This window comes from Lissotriton helveticus, chromosome 9 (genome assembly GCF_964261635.1).
Source record: "Lissotriton helveticus chromosome 9, aLisHel1.1, whole genome shotgun sequence".
Lineage (NCBI taxonomy): Eukaryota > Metazoa > Chordata > Amphibia > Caudata > Salamandridae > Lissotriton > Lissotriton helveticus.
In genome coordinates this window covers 948552607-948564042 of record NC_136070.1, presented here as the reverse complement: position 1 = coordinate 948564042, position 11436 = coordinate 948552607, and the positions used below count along the sequence as shown (strand labels likewise).

The 11436-nt window shown below is 44.0% G+C and overlaps 1 long non-coding RNA gene across 1 annotated transcript; it reads left to right on the top strand.

Moving 5' to 3' along the window:
* The first annotated feature begins 520 nt into the window (after window positions 1-520).
* Window positions 521-6950, top strand: LOC144783078 (uncharacterized). The gene is made up of 3 exons (XR_013601387.1): window positions 521-622; window positions 4169-4261; window positions 6905-6950. It is a non-coding gene; the product is annotated as an uncharacterized LOC144783078 (long non-coding RNA).
* The last annotated feature ends 4486 nt before the right edge of the window (window positions 6951-11436 follow it).

Here is an 11436-nt window from a genome sequence, read left to right as displayed (position 1 = left end):
TGCAAAAGTGGCATAAAGAGCTTGTAAATCTGCCCCGTAGTGTGGATTTTGGAATGTGAAGCATTAATATGTAAACTCAGGTTTTTAATCTCTTATTATTGTATAGGATTTCAAACTAGGGGCTGAGACAGCCAGTACAGCTCATTCATTATTCACGCCTAACATGAAAGGTCGAAGGGTCATCATTTTCCAACTCAAGCGGTCATACACCCAGGTACAGAAGAAAACCTTCTTTAGTTGTATTGTTGATTTACAATGGCTTCAATTTAATGGGTTTGCAAGCAAAAATATTTCTTGATTTCCTGATGATGCACTGCTTAATATCATCTCATCCCAATTCTATAGATATTCTGACCACTTTCTAGAAGCATTTTGAACTTCAAAATAATTAAGTTTTCTGTTTGAAAAATATTGTAAATGTGTAGTTGATGCCCCCTTCCCTACAACCAAAATAATAGACATAAGCTCTTTAGACAGTCATATACTTGAGACAATGATCAATTTACTTTGTTTCAATTTGCAGTTATGGGTATTTCTGAAAAATGTCTTTGACTTGTCATCACATTTTGACTGTTTACCAAGACCTAGCCATGGACATAGACTCTCAACCTCAATGATACAGGTCAGTACTGAAAAGCTCTGCCATTTGTTCTATGAATAACATGATTCACATGATATTATATGATTTCTGAAAAGCCCTGACTTTGTATAACTAATGGCTAATTACAGTATCTGTTGAGATCAGTGTGAAAGATGGTTAATGACAACGGGGAAACTGCGTCCCTCATCCTCCTGGACCTCTCCGCGGCATTCGACACTGTCTGCAACCGCACCCTAGTGCAGCGCCTCAGCAACGTCGGTATCCAAGAAAAGGCACTAGAATGGATCATCTCCTTCCTCGCCGGAAGGACACAGAGAGTCCCCCTCCCCCCGTTCAAATCCAAGGCCACCGAAGTCATCTGCGGCGTACCACAAGGATCATCTCTCAGCCCCACCCTCTTCAACGTCTACATGAGCCCCCTTGCGGCCATCGCACGCCAACACAACCTCAACATCATCTCCTACGCCGACGACACCCAGCTGATCCTCTCCCTCACCAACGACCCCGCCACCGCCAGAGCCAACCTACACGAAGGGATGACAGACGTAGCCGAGTGGATGATGAACAGCCGCCTGAAACTGAGCTCAGACAAGACGGAAGTCCTCATCCTGGGCTCTTCACCCTCCGCATGGGACGACTCCTGGTGGCCCACCGCCCTGGGCAGCGCACCCAAACCCACAGACCACGCACGCAACCTGGGCTTCATCCTGGACTCCTCCCTCTCCATGACCAGACAAGTCAACGCCGTCTCCTTGTCGTGCTTCAACATCCTGCGCATGCTACGTAAGATCTTCCGGTGGATCCCCACCGAGACCAGGAAGACGGTAAGCCAGGCCCTCGTCACCAGCCGGCTGGACTACGGCAACTCCCTCTACGCCGGAACCACTGCCAAACTCCAGAAGAGACTCCAGCGGATCCAGAACGCCTCAGCAAGACTCATCCTCGACATTCCCCGACTCAGCCACATTTCCGGACACCTGAGAGACCTGCACTGGCTCCCGGTCAACAAGAGAATCACCTTCCGTCTCCTCACCCACGCACACAAAGCCCTACACAACCAAGGCCCAAGATACCTCAACAGCCGCCTCAACTTCTACACTCCCACACGCCAGCTTCGATCGACCAGCCACGCCCTCGCCGCCGTCCCCCGCATCCGAAGAGCCACCACAGGAGGAAGGTCCTTCTCCTACCTGGCCGCCAAGACCTGGAACTCCCTCCCGACCCACCTCCGCCTGACCCAAGACCACCTCGCCTTCAGGAAGCAGCTCAAGACCTGGCTGTTCGAGCAGTAGCGGACCCCCCCTCCCCAAGCGCCTTGAGACCCTCCGGGTGAGTAGTGCGCTATATAAATGCATTGATTGATTGATTGATTGAATGAGCAGGATTTATCTTGTAAAATCAACAATTTAGCATTTTGTACTTTCACTGACCCATTAGTCCACATGTGGGTAAAGTGTTTTGATAAGATCACACTTATTTTCTGAAAATGTTGTATCCAAATGCACAATTTTGACATTTTCCTACTTGTATATGAGATCTTTAAATTCACACCTGCAAGCCATACTTGTGCTTCTGCATTTCTATTCTAAAACTACCTTAGTGTCTGTGCATCAGTCTCACAGTACAAAAATATAACCATAATATAGATGAGTTTGGATATTTCTTTCTGTTATTTATAAAGTATATATGTTGTTTTATCAATGCATAACGAAGATTTTACAAAGTAGCACATCAACTCAACCATCCATCGCCGAGTCATGAAGATTTTCTTTTAAAGTAATGTGAGTTTCCTTACCAAGCTGCTTAAATCATGTATTATGAGGTATCTTACTTTCATTTACAAATTTTCATAAAACAATACTGCACCAATCCTTGGCACATCAGGCAAAAATTAACAAGTTGGTATGGGATTAGTGGAACAGCAAACTTGTTTTACCAGTACAATGTAAAACTCTAGTAAAGTTAGGTCATTTTGAAGACTCATTTTAATATAGGTTTAATAAGGTCCACTATGGTCAATAGACTAAATATTGCTTGTCATTTAAAACTTTGTTACAGTTCAACAAAATAACATCCCTGTGGATTTTAGAATGTGGAGCAAGAAATGTGAACACAGGTTTTTAAATCTATGTCAGTTACATAGGATTTCAGCCTATGGGCTGTCATTCAGCACAGATCTTCTAACAGACCCACCTAAAATGTGTAGTTATTAAACACCATTTCTATAGCCAATATAAAATGAACAGCTAATTTTCTACGATGATATTGCTTGCTAAGCAGCGAGTGGCAATGGCACTGAGTAGTTGCAAAGCACCCCATTTTTAAGACTAGCTAAAAGATATCACACCTTGTGGAATGGGTTGTGACCCATGCTGACACCCTTCCCATGGTGTTAAAACCAAAAAATGTCTTGGAACCCCTACGCATTTATCTGCCAATCCTCAACACTGTGTAATGTGCTTCCATTTAATTGTTGGGAATTGAGTGATTAGTATAGTGGAAGATGCTGCTGTTAGGTATTCATGAGTCGGTTAGCCACCCTGCATTGCTCCAACCACAGTGTGTGATATTTCCCAGCTTATGGACATGAGGGATGATTTGGGGTTGGGTGTTATGATGTCCTTGCTATGCCATTTGTGGTTACAAAATGTGTTTCTTTTTCATTTCTTGGAGTGATGAATACACCTATTCCCTTTATATACTTACTGCTCTCTGCCTGTATATTTCATAAAATGTTATAACTAAAAATCTTTTTAAAATGGTAGCTTTAGGAAAGGTCACTTCAGTTAGATTTTTGCTAACTGCGGAGGATGCAGACTCCCAAACACTTGTACAAGACTGCTCTCACCACTGATTGACCATTCAGATGTCAGATCCCGTTTTTTTTAAAACTTTTATGCCAAAGATTAGGATATTATTTTTATCTGAATTTATTCTTATCTTATTGAGATCCCAAGAAGAATGAAGCTCAGATACATTAATTACAATTCTGAACTGGTCTTGCCTAGCAGGACAATGTCTGCATATTGAAGAATCAGTGTTAATTGTCCTCCTAAATTTGAGTGGAAAGAGCAGTAGTTGAAAAGTGTATTTCCCAGATCTGCCACATAGAGTTTGAGTAGCAAATGTACCGATATTGCCAATATTACAATACAATTCCACATCAAGCCTCTAGTAGTATAGTTTTAGGACTGATTTTGCAGTGCTGCTAATTTAAATGTTAACCCAGTTCTGTTCATTCAGTGGAAATGTCTCTATTTTTAAATGTACACAGTTGCCAAAAGCCAAGCTACAGACACAACCAGCTTTTAGGCACATGTTTGGTGTTTTAATGGCTTTCATTCATTGACAAACGAAATGCTGCTTGCTCTACTAATGATGCACTGTTTCACAATCTCATGTTAAGAAATGCTGAGCACCTTCTAAAATCTGCATTTACATACAAGTAATTGAGCCTGTTTCAGCATATTTATAGCTATGTTTTGTGTAAAAGAATAGTAGTAATGTAGGTTTTAAGTTGAGAAAGAAAACCATTGGCAACATATCTTACCTCTTTTCATCCTATAGGATTTTGAACTATGGACTGCCACAATTTGCAGCAAGATACCTAAAAAGAGGTTTGCGGTCATCCCTGTTGTCATACAGCTACCAGATATCCAGGTACAGTGACTTAGCCATGGAGAACATTCTGTGAAGTTGAAACTTAGGGCCAGGATTAGCAGTGAACAGTAATACACCAGCCAACAAGAAACAGATGCCCTTCCTTCATTCAGGTAAATTATTGTGCGGTCAAGGCATTGTTCCAGGCAGAGGAGTCACCACTAACTCTAAGACTGGGAAGACAAATGAGCAGCAATAAAATTGCTGGAAATTGCATTGAGCTGACCCCCAATCTTGGACGGTGGTATGTCACCATGCCAAGTGGTGCCACTTCTAAACAAGACTCTTGAACAAAAAAGGGTTTGGCTTAAGCGCAGTAAGGCTACGCCACATTTATAAACAACGAAACAATTGCCAATACTGCTCAATAATTTTCTCAAAGTGCAAAACAGCTGAGCAATGCGTTCTCAACTTAATAGACCACTCTTTCAGTCTTGAAATGTATCTCAAAAGTCTCTTTTAAAAGAGGACAGACACATACACAGTGGAATGCAACTTACATATGGCCCATTGCTACTATCGCTATACGCAGACAAAATTTTCCTGTTTAAGCGACACCCCAGGTATAACCTACCCCCGCTCATGCAGGAGATAGACAGCTATGGTCGACTTTCAGGACTCTGCATCAACTGGGCATAGTCGGAGGTCTTCCCACTCACGGATGCCACCCAATCCCACCGACGGAATACCCCCTCAGATGGACCACTGACTGCACTAAATATTTGGGTATCCAAATACATAGGGATAGAGATGAGGTCCTCCAGCGCAATTATGGACCGGCAATGGCCACCCTGAACGCACAATTTGACCAATACATAAAATTGCCTATTTCATAGATGGGACGTGTGGCTATTCTTAAAATGGTGGTGCTACCATGCTTTTTATATCTGTTCACCAACACACCCATCCTGCTCCCACAATCCTTCTTTGGCAATCTACGTGGCATTCTGCTGTGACTGACCTGGGTGGGGGGCACTCCCGGGTGCGCTGGGAGACATTGACACTTTCCAATAAGCATGGAGGCCTTGCGGTACCTGACATCTGCCTCTGTACCTACACATATCATTGGTACCACCCTGACGCGCGCATACCATACATATGCCCGGAACGCGCTCAGCTGGACGGCTTCCTCCACTCACAGATACTGCCGCGGGGCATCCCATTAAAATATTTGGACATACAGACAGTCTCCACAACCTGCTGGCCATGGTCCCCTGTACTCCGACGTCATCCCCATCGCAGATAATCCCTGGATACCACCCACAAGGAGACATTGGTCAAACATACACTTCACAGACACTTAATGTCCACCCTTGGTGACCTGTTCCGCAATGGACACGTCATACAATTATAAGGCGACATGTGGCCTCCACATGCATCGTAAATGGACCTCTCCGTCTTTAAAAGGCTCCAGAGCTGCTTTAAATCTCTTATACCCACCTATCCAATCCCTCCAGAAGACTTCTCACCCTTGTCTGTAGTGATTGAGGCATCAGATGGCGGACATATGACATTTAGGTTATACCATGATTCCCTGGTCCTAAAACCAGACATAACATCCCGGGTGCGGAAGGTCTGGGAGAAGGAACTTGGGGCTCCTATTGCAGCCCAAATATGGGGCTACTGCTGCGCACAAATAAAACGCATTTCCATTAACCAAAAACATAAATGGATACACTTTAAATATTTCCACATGTGCTATTTCTCCCCAGCAGATATTGCAAAGTTCAAACCCCCAGACCCGATAAATGTCTGAAATGTCATACCCTGGAACCGATTTTGCCCACCTAACATGGACATGTCCGGTGATTGCTCACTATTGAGAAAATGTATATATCCAGATCTCCAACATGACAGACTACAAGATGGCTCCCAATCCAATGGTTGCCCAGTTAGGTTACACCTATGACATACCCCAGGCAATCTGCTGTCTGGTTTCTGTTGCATTATTACTTGGCATGAGGGAAATATTCCTGAGCTAAGGTGGGCCCAGACCTCCTACTGTTAAAGAGTGACTCGAAAGCATGAGCAGAAGCGAAAACATGCGGGGAGACTATGGCAATCTACAACCCCTTGCATCATGCCCCAGGGATATTTGGTCGTCATTCCGTGTATACGTACACACTCTAGACAAAGACGCGACTGAATACCCCCCCCGCTTCTTCACCACAACCAACATAACCTCAATGTATTCATTACTGCTGGCTATGTATATTGCACTCTACTTGTCCTTTACAGACTGTACTCACCATACATGTTTCATCATTATCTTACAATACTTGATGCAGCTGTATTATGTACCTAAAAACCAGTAAAGGCAATTAAAACAATTATTTATATCATTATTTTTACTTTGGCTTATCAAGAAGATTTTGTTTTGCAAACACATGTCAAATACAATGTGCATGATGCACTTTATGCATGTATTTGCTGCAATTGCCGAATATGATTGCCATGTGGCTACCACTGGTGATGAGTATATTGCACTGCACTGCACTGCATGTACCATGCCAACAATAAATCTGTTGATCAGTTGAGTTGGGGTAGATAATGCTATGTTCCACAATACATGAAAAACAGATAAGAGCTCTGGAGTGCAGCAGAACACATCTTTAACTGAGGTATTTTCTTTTTTTCTTTTAGACAACATCGGGCTCCTTGGAGAACGTAATCAACTGGAACGTGGCGGGTATTACAAACAAGCTACATTGTACAGAGTGGGGCTCCCTGGTAGACCAGATGGATTTATGTCTGTTCCAGGAAACTTGGGCCAGGGAGGAACACTCTAGAGTGGGATTTGCCACCTTTTATGTACCTGCAAGGTGGGGAGGGAAAGGAAGACCATCTGGGGGGCTGGCTATATCGGTTGCTCTTCACCTGGGTTGTGTGGTGGAACGTATGCCCACTGATTCAGATGATGTGCAGTGTCTAGTCCTAAAATGGTCCAACGGGTATGGACTGGCGGTTGTGAATGTTTATTCGAGGCCAGTACGGCAGGGCCTTGAGTCCACCACAATCGATGATCTATCCCAATTCTTGAGTACATTGCCAGGGGATTTCAGGCTTTTGGTTGCAGGGGATGTGAACTGTCAATTTGAGCCATTTTTTGGAAGTAGCGAAGGTGCCCTTTTGGGAGAGGATGACTACTGGGCGATTCCCCAATGCCAGTCCCCACGCCCCAAGGTGTGGTCCCCCTTGGCTACTCAGATTACAGCCCTGGTATTAAACAACTCCCTTAGGGCTTGTAATGGACGCTCAGCGTCCGATAGCCCGTCAGTGTGTACCTACAACAAAAAGGGGCAAGAGTCCCGAATCGACTACATCATGGTGGAAACCCGGATGTAGTCGAAGGTCATTGATTTCAGGGTAGTCGAGAGAGCTGACAGTGACCACAACGTGTTACGCCTGGAGTTGGTATATCCAGGGCAACAAGAAGTAGACTCAGCTAACACAGGAGAAGATGATGAGGGTACTGGTTTGACCCTATCCAATAACAGGCGCACAGTAAAATGGGGTAGTATAGTAGGTTCAGAAGAGAACTTAGCTAAAGTTTATAACATAGTTCTACCACGACTCCTGGAGGTCGAAACCCTAATCTCCCAAGATTCTCACAGGGACATCAATGAAGAACTTAGCTTAATTCATTCAGAATTGGCCAACAACCTGGCTGAAGTTTTCTACCCTCAGGCACCCACAAGAAGTCACAGACAACCTGCTTCTTCCTGGTATAACTCAGCATGCAGGAAGGCAAAGTGCAATCTTGTTACAACAATCAAGGCAGGACACAGTAAAATGGTGATCCGAGATTGTAGATTGAAGTACAAAGAGGTAATGGGGCATGCAAAAAAAGAATGGGATATGGAAAGGTGGTTGGACTTAAAGTTAGCCCTGGACACAAAAGATGCGCGCAGATTTTGGTCACTTGTTAATCATGGCTCGGGTGAACCAAAATCTGCTATAGAACCGAATAATGCAGCATCAGCATGGGAGGCCCACTTCAAAGGTCTATATGGGGGGAAGCTGTGTTGTCTAGTTTGCCCGACCTACAAGTCTCAGAAGATCAGCAGGAGCCCCTGGAGTTCACCTTGGGGGAGGTGATAAGTGCAATATGAAAACTATCAGCGGGAAAAGCCCCGGGGCTTGATAAATTACCGGGGGATCTCTTTAGACATCAACCTGAAATCTGGGGCCCCTATCTCCTTGTGGTATTTAACGCCATCTCGAGAGGCATGGAAGTTCCTAGTACTTGGCTGGGGGCAGAGATAGTCCCGATATTTAAGAAGGGGTCACCTCTGCTCCCAGGCAACTACAGGCCAATTAGCTTGATAGACGTACAACAAAAAATATTTGCGAGACTGGTCCTGGACCAATTGCTGACGTGGATGGAGGAACACGATGTATTGAGCCCCTTCCAGGCGGGATTCAGAAGGAATACGTCCACTATGGACCAAATTTTCCGACTGATCCTATTGTATTGGAAGACGGTAAAGGTAGAGGGTGGCAGCCTCTACATGGTCTTCGTGGACCTTCGGTCCGCGTTTGACCTAGTTCCTAGGGGGAAATTGTGGGCTGTCCTTCATGATCTGGGCCTTCCACATCAGATTCTAGCACTGCTCATGAGATTACATGAGGGGAACTTTGCCCAGGTCCGTTGTGGCAAGAACGGGATGCTGTCACCAAGGTTCCCCGTTGACAGGGAGGTGAGACAGGGCTGTGTCTTAGCACCGACCTTGTTCTGCCTTTATGTCAACGGGGTAATCTCACATCTGGACAGTGTCCCCAACAATGACGCCCCAAGGCTGGCTGGTAGGAGGGTGCCGGCGATTATGTTCGCGGACGACACCCTCCTACTATCCAAATCCCCCATGGGAATCCAGAGGATACTGAATGGCTTTGGGGACTTTTGTCGCAGTAGAGGCCTTGAGATTAACGCCGACAAGACAAAATTCATGATTTTTAACCCGCCAGTGTCGACTCGCGCTAATCCATCATTGGGCGACGTATGCCTGGAAAGGGTCACGACTTTTCAGTACCTGGGTGTTACACTTCATGAAAATTTGTCATGGGGACCGCAAAAGGCGAAATCCCATATGAAACTTTCACAGCTGTCGGGTGCCATCTCAAAGGTTTCCAACTCTTCAAGCTTTAGGCCAGTGAGTCCTGCCCTGGAGATGTATAAGACACAAGCAAGGGCAGCTGCTCTATATGGAGGTGAGCTGTGGGGCCACTGTGCTGCCCCGGAAATCACAAAAGCTGAGTCTAAATTTGTAAGGCGATTATTATCGCTTCCCCAGAGTACCCCACTAACACCACTGAGGTTAGACTTGGGACTGACGCCCATTGCAGACGAGTTAACGGTAAAACCTTTAAGGTTCTGGCACAGACTATGGACTACTCCAGATCTCATAAATTACAGGGATGAACTCAAACAGATCCTGAGCCTTAACTGTGTGGGCAAAATTCCCTGGCTCGCGTTCATCAAGCGTGAACTTTTAAGTTTAGGACTACAGCCCATGTGGGAAGAGCCAGACAGGGCTTGTGGCAGGATTTCACGGAAAATGTTCACTATAATCTACAAATGGAAAAAGCTGGAACTTTTATCTACGGCCCCTAATGCAGGCACCCTCACCAATTCCTTCTTTGAATTAAAAAATTCTTATTATTTCGAGGACTTCATGGATGTTGTCTTCCCGATTTTAGCTCGGAAACTTTTTATCCAATGGCGACATGGCACTTTACCCCTTAAGGCCGTCACATCCAAGTGGAAGGCCTCCTCTAATAAGTCTTGCCCGGGCTGCAGCTGGGACTTAGAAGATGCACTCCATGTTCTCTTCTTTTGTCCAGCATACACAAAACCAAGAAAATATTGGCTGATACCATTGTGCAGAAACCTGGGTTTTAAACATTGCTTGGATGCTTTTAGAATTTTTAAAACCAGTACACTGAGCCCTATTGATTTTGCACGTTCTAAATTTCTGCTAGCTATGTGGTGTAAGAGACGTAAATTAATAGAAATTGATTGCTAGCCTTAAAGCTTTTAAACAAGTGTGCTGAATTTGATGCCATTTTTAATTAATTTTAATGTGGCATAGTTGAGTGGGTATTTTTGCCTGTATGAAAATATTGTCATGTGTATATAAATGAATTTTAAATGTTACCTGCCCTCCCTTCCTTCCCTTTTTCCTTTTATTGTGTACTCTTTTATGGCCAAATTGGCCAAAATAAAGAATTTTTTTAATTTGAATTTGAATTTGTAATCAACTGTCCCTCACATTTTGACCGTGCACTCTGGACTTGCCTTTGTAACAAATTCATTCTTCTAGGATATCTGCAAAATGTAATCAGCCTTCCTTCAAATTTTAGCTGTGCCCTCAAAACCAGCCAAAGCCACAAATTAATGCTTCAGGTTAGTATTATACGGTTCTGCAAATTGTGCAGTAAACAACACATGATTGCTATGATCTGGCATGATTCTGGAATGGCTCTGCTCTCTTTATATTTACTGTATGTCAATGGAGATCCATGATATTTGAAGTTAGCATGCAGTATTTAAGGTGTGAGGCACCTCATTCTTTGGTCCATGGTGTGAATACATAGACTACATCTTCTGTGACATGTATCACACTCTTACAACAAGGTATTACCAATCTTAACTAAGTACACTTCTGGTAATCTGTGGCACAACATAAAACTATGCCCCAGGAGTGAAACTGTGTGAATTAAGTAGAAACACAGAATATGCTGATTGCATTCTTCTAACATCTTGTTGGTACCGGGTGTACTTGCTGGCGAGTTCCAGATTGTTTGTCTTTGGCTCCATGGCTCACATGGCCAGCAGCTTTTCACATCTGTGACTAACACCGTCAATGTCCAATATGAGAATCTCTGATGGAATTACAATTATTGAGGTGGTTACATTTTTACTTCTTTTCAAGCAATTGAAATTCAACATCACAGTTTAAGTGAGGCCATGTGGCTCGATTTGAAGTTCCCTGTTATTGAACTGTCCTCAATTTGTGTGGGATTAGCTAAATCTAATGTTAGAGGATACTTCTCTGGTGAACAAGCAGAAAGTCTATGGTGGACACACCACAGCTGGCCCATTACCAGCCACCTCTAAATCAGATCCAATGTTTTCTTCTCTTTTAATATACTGCTCCAAAAATAAAATATAT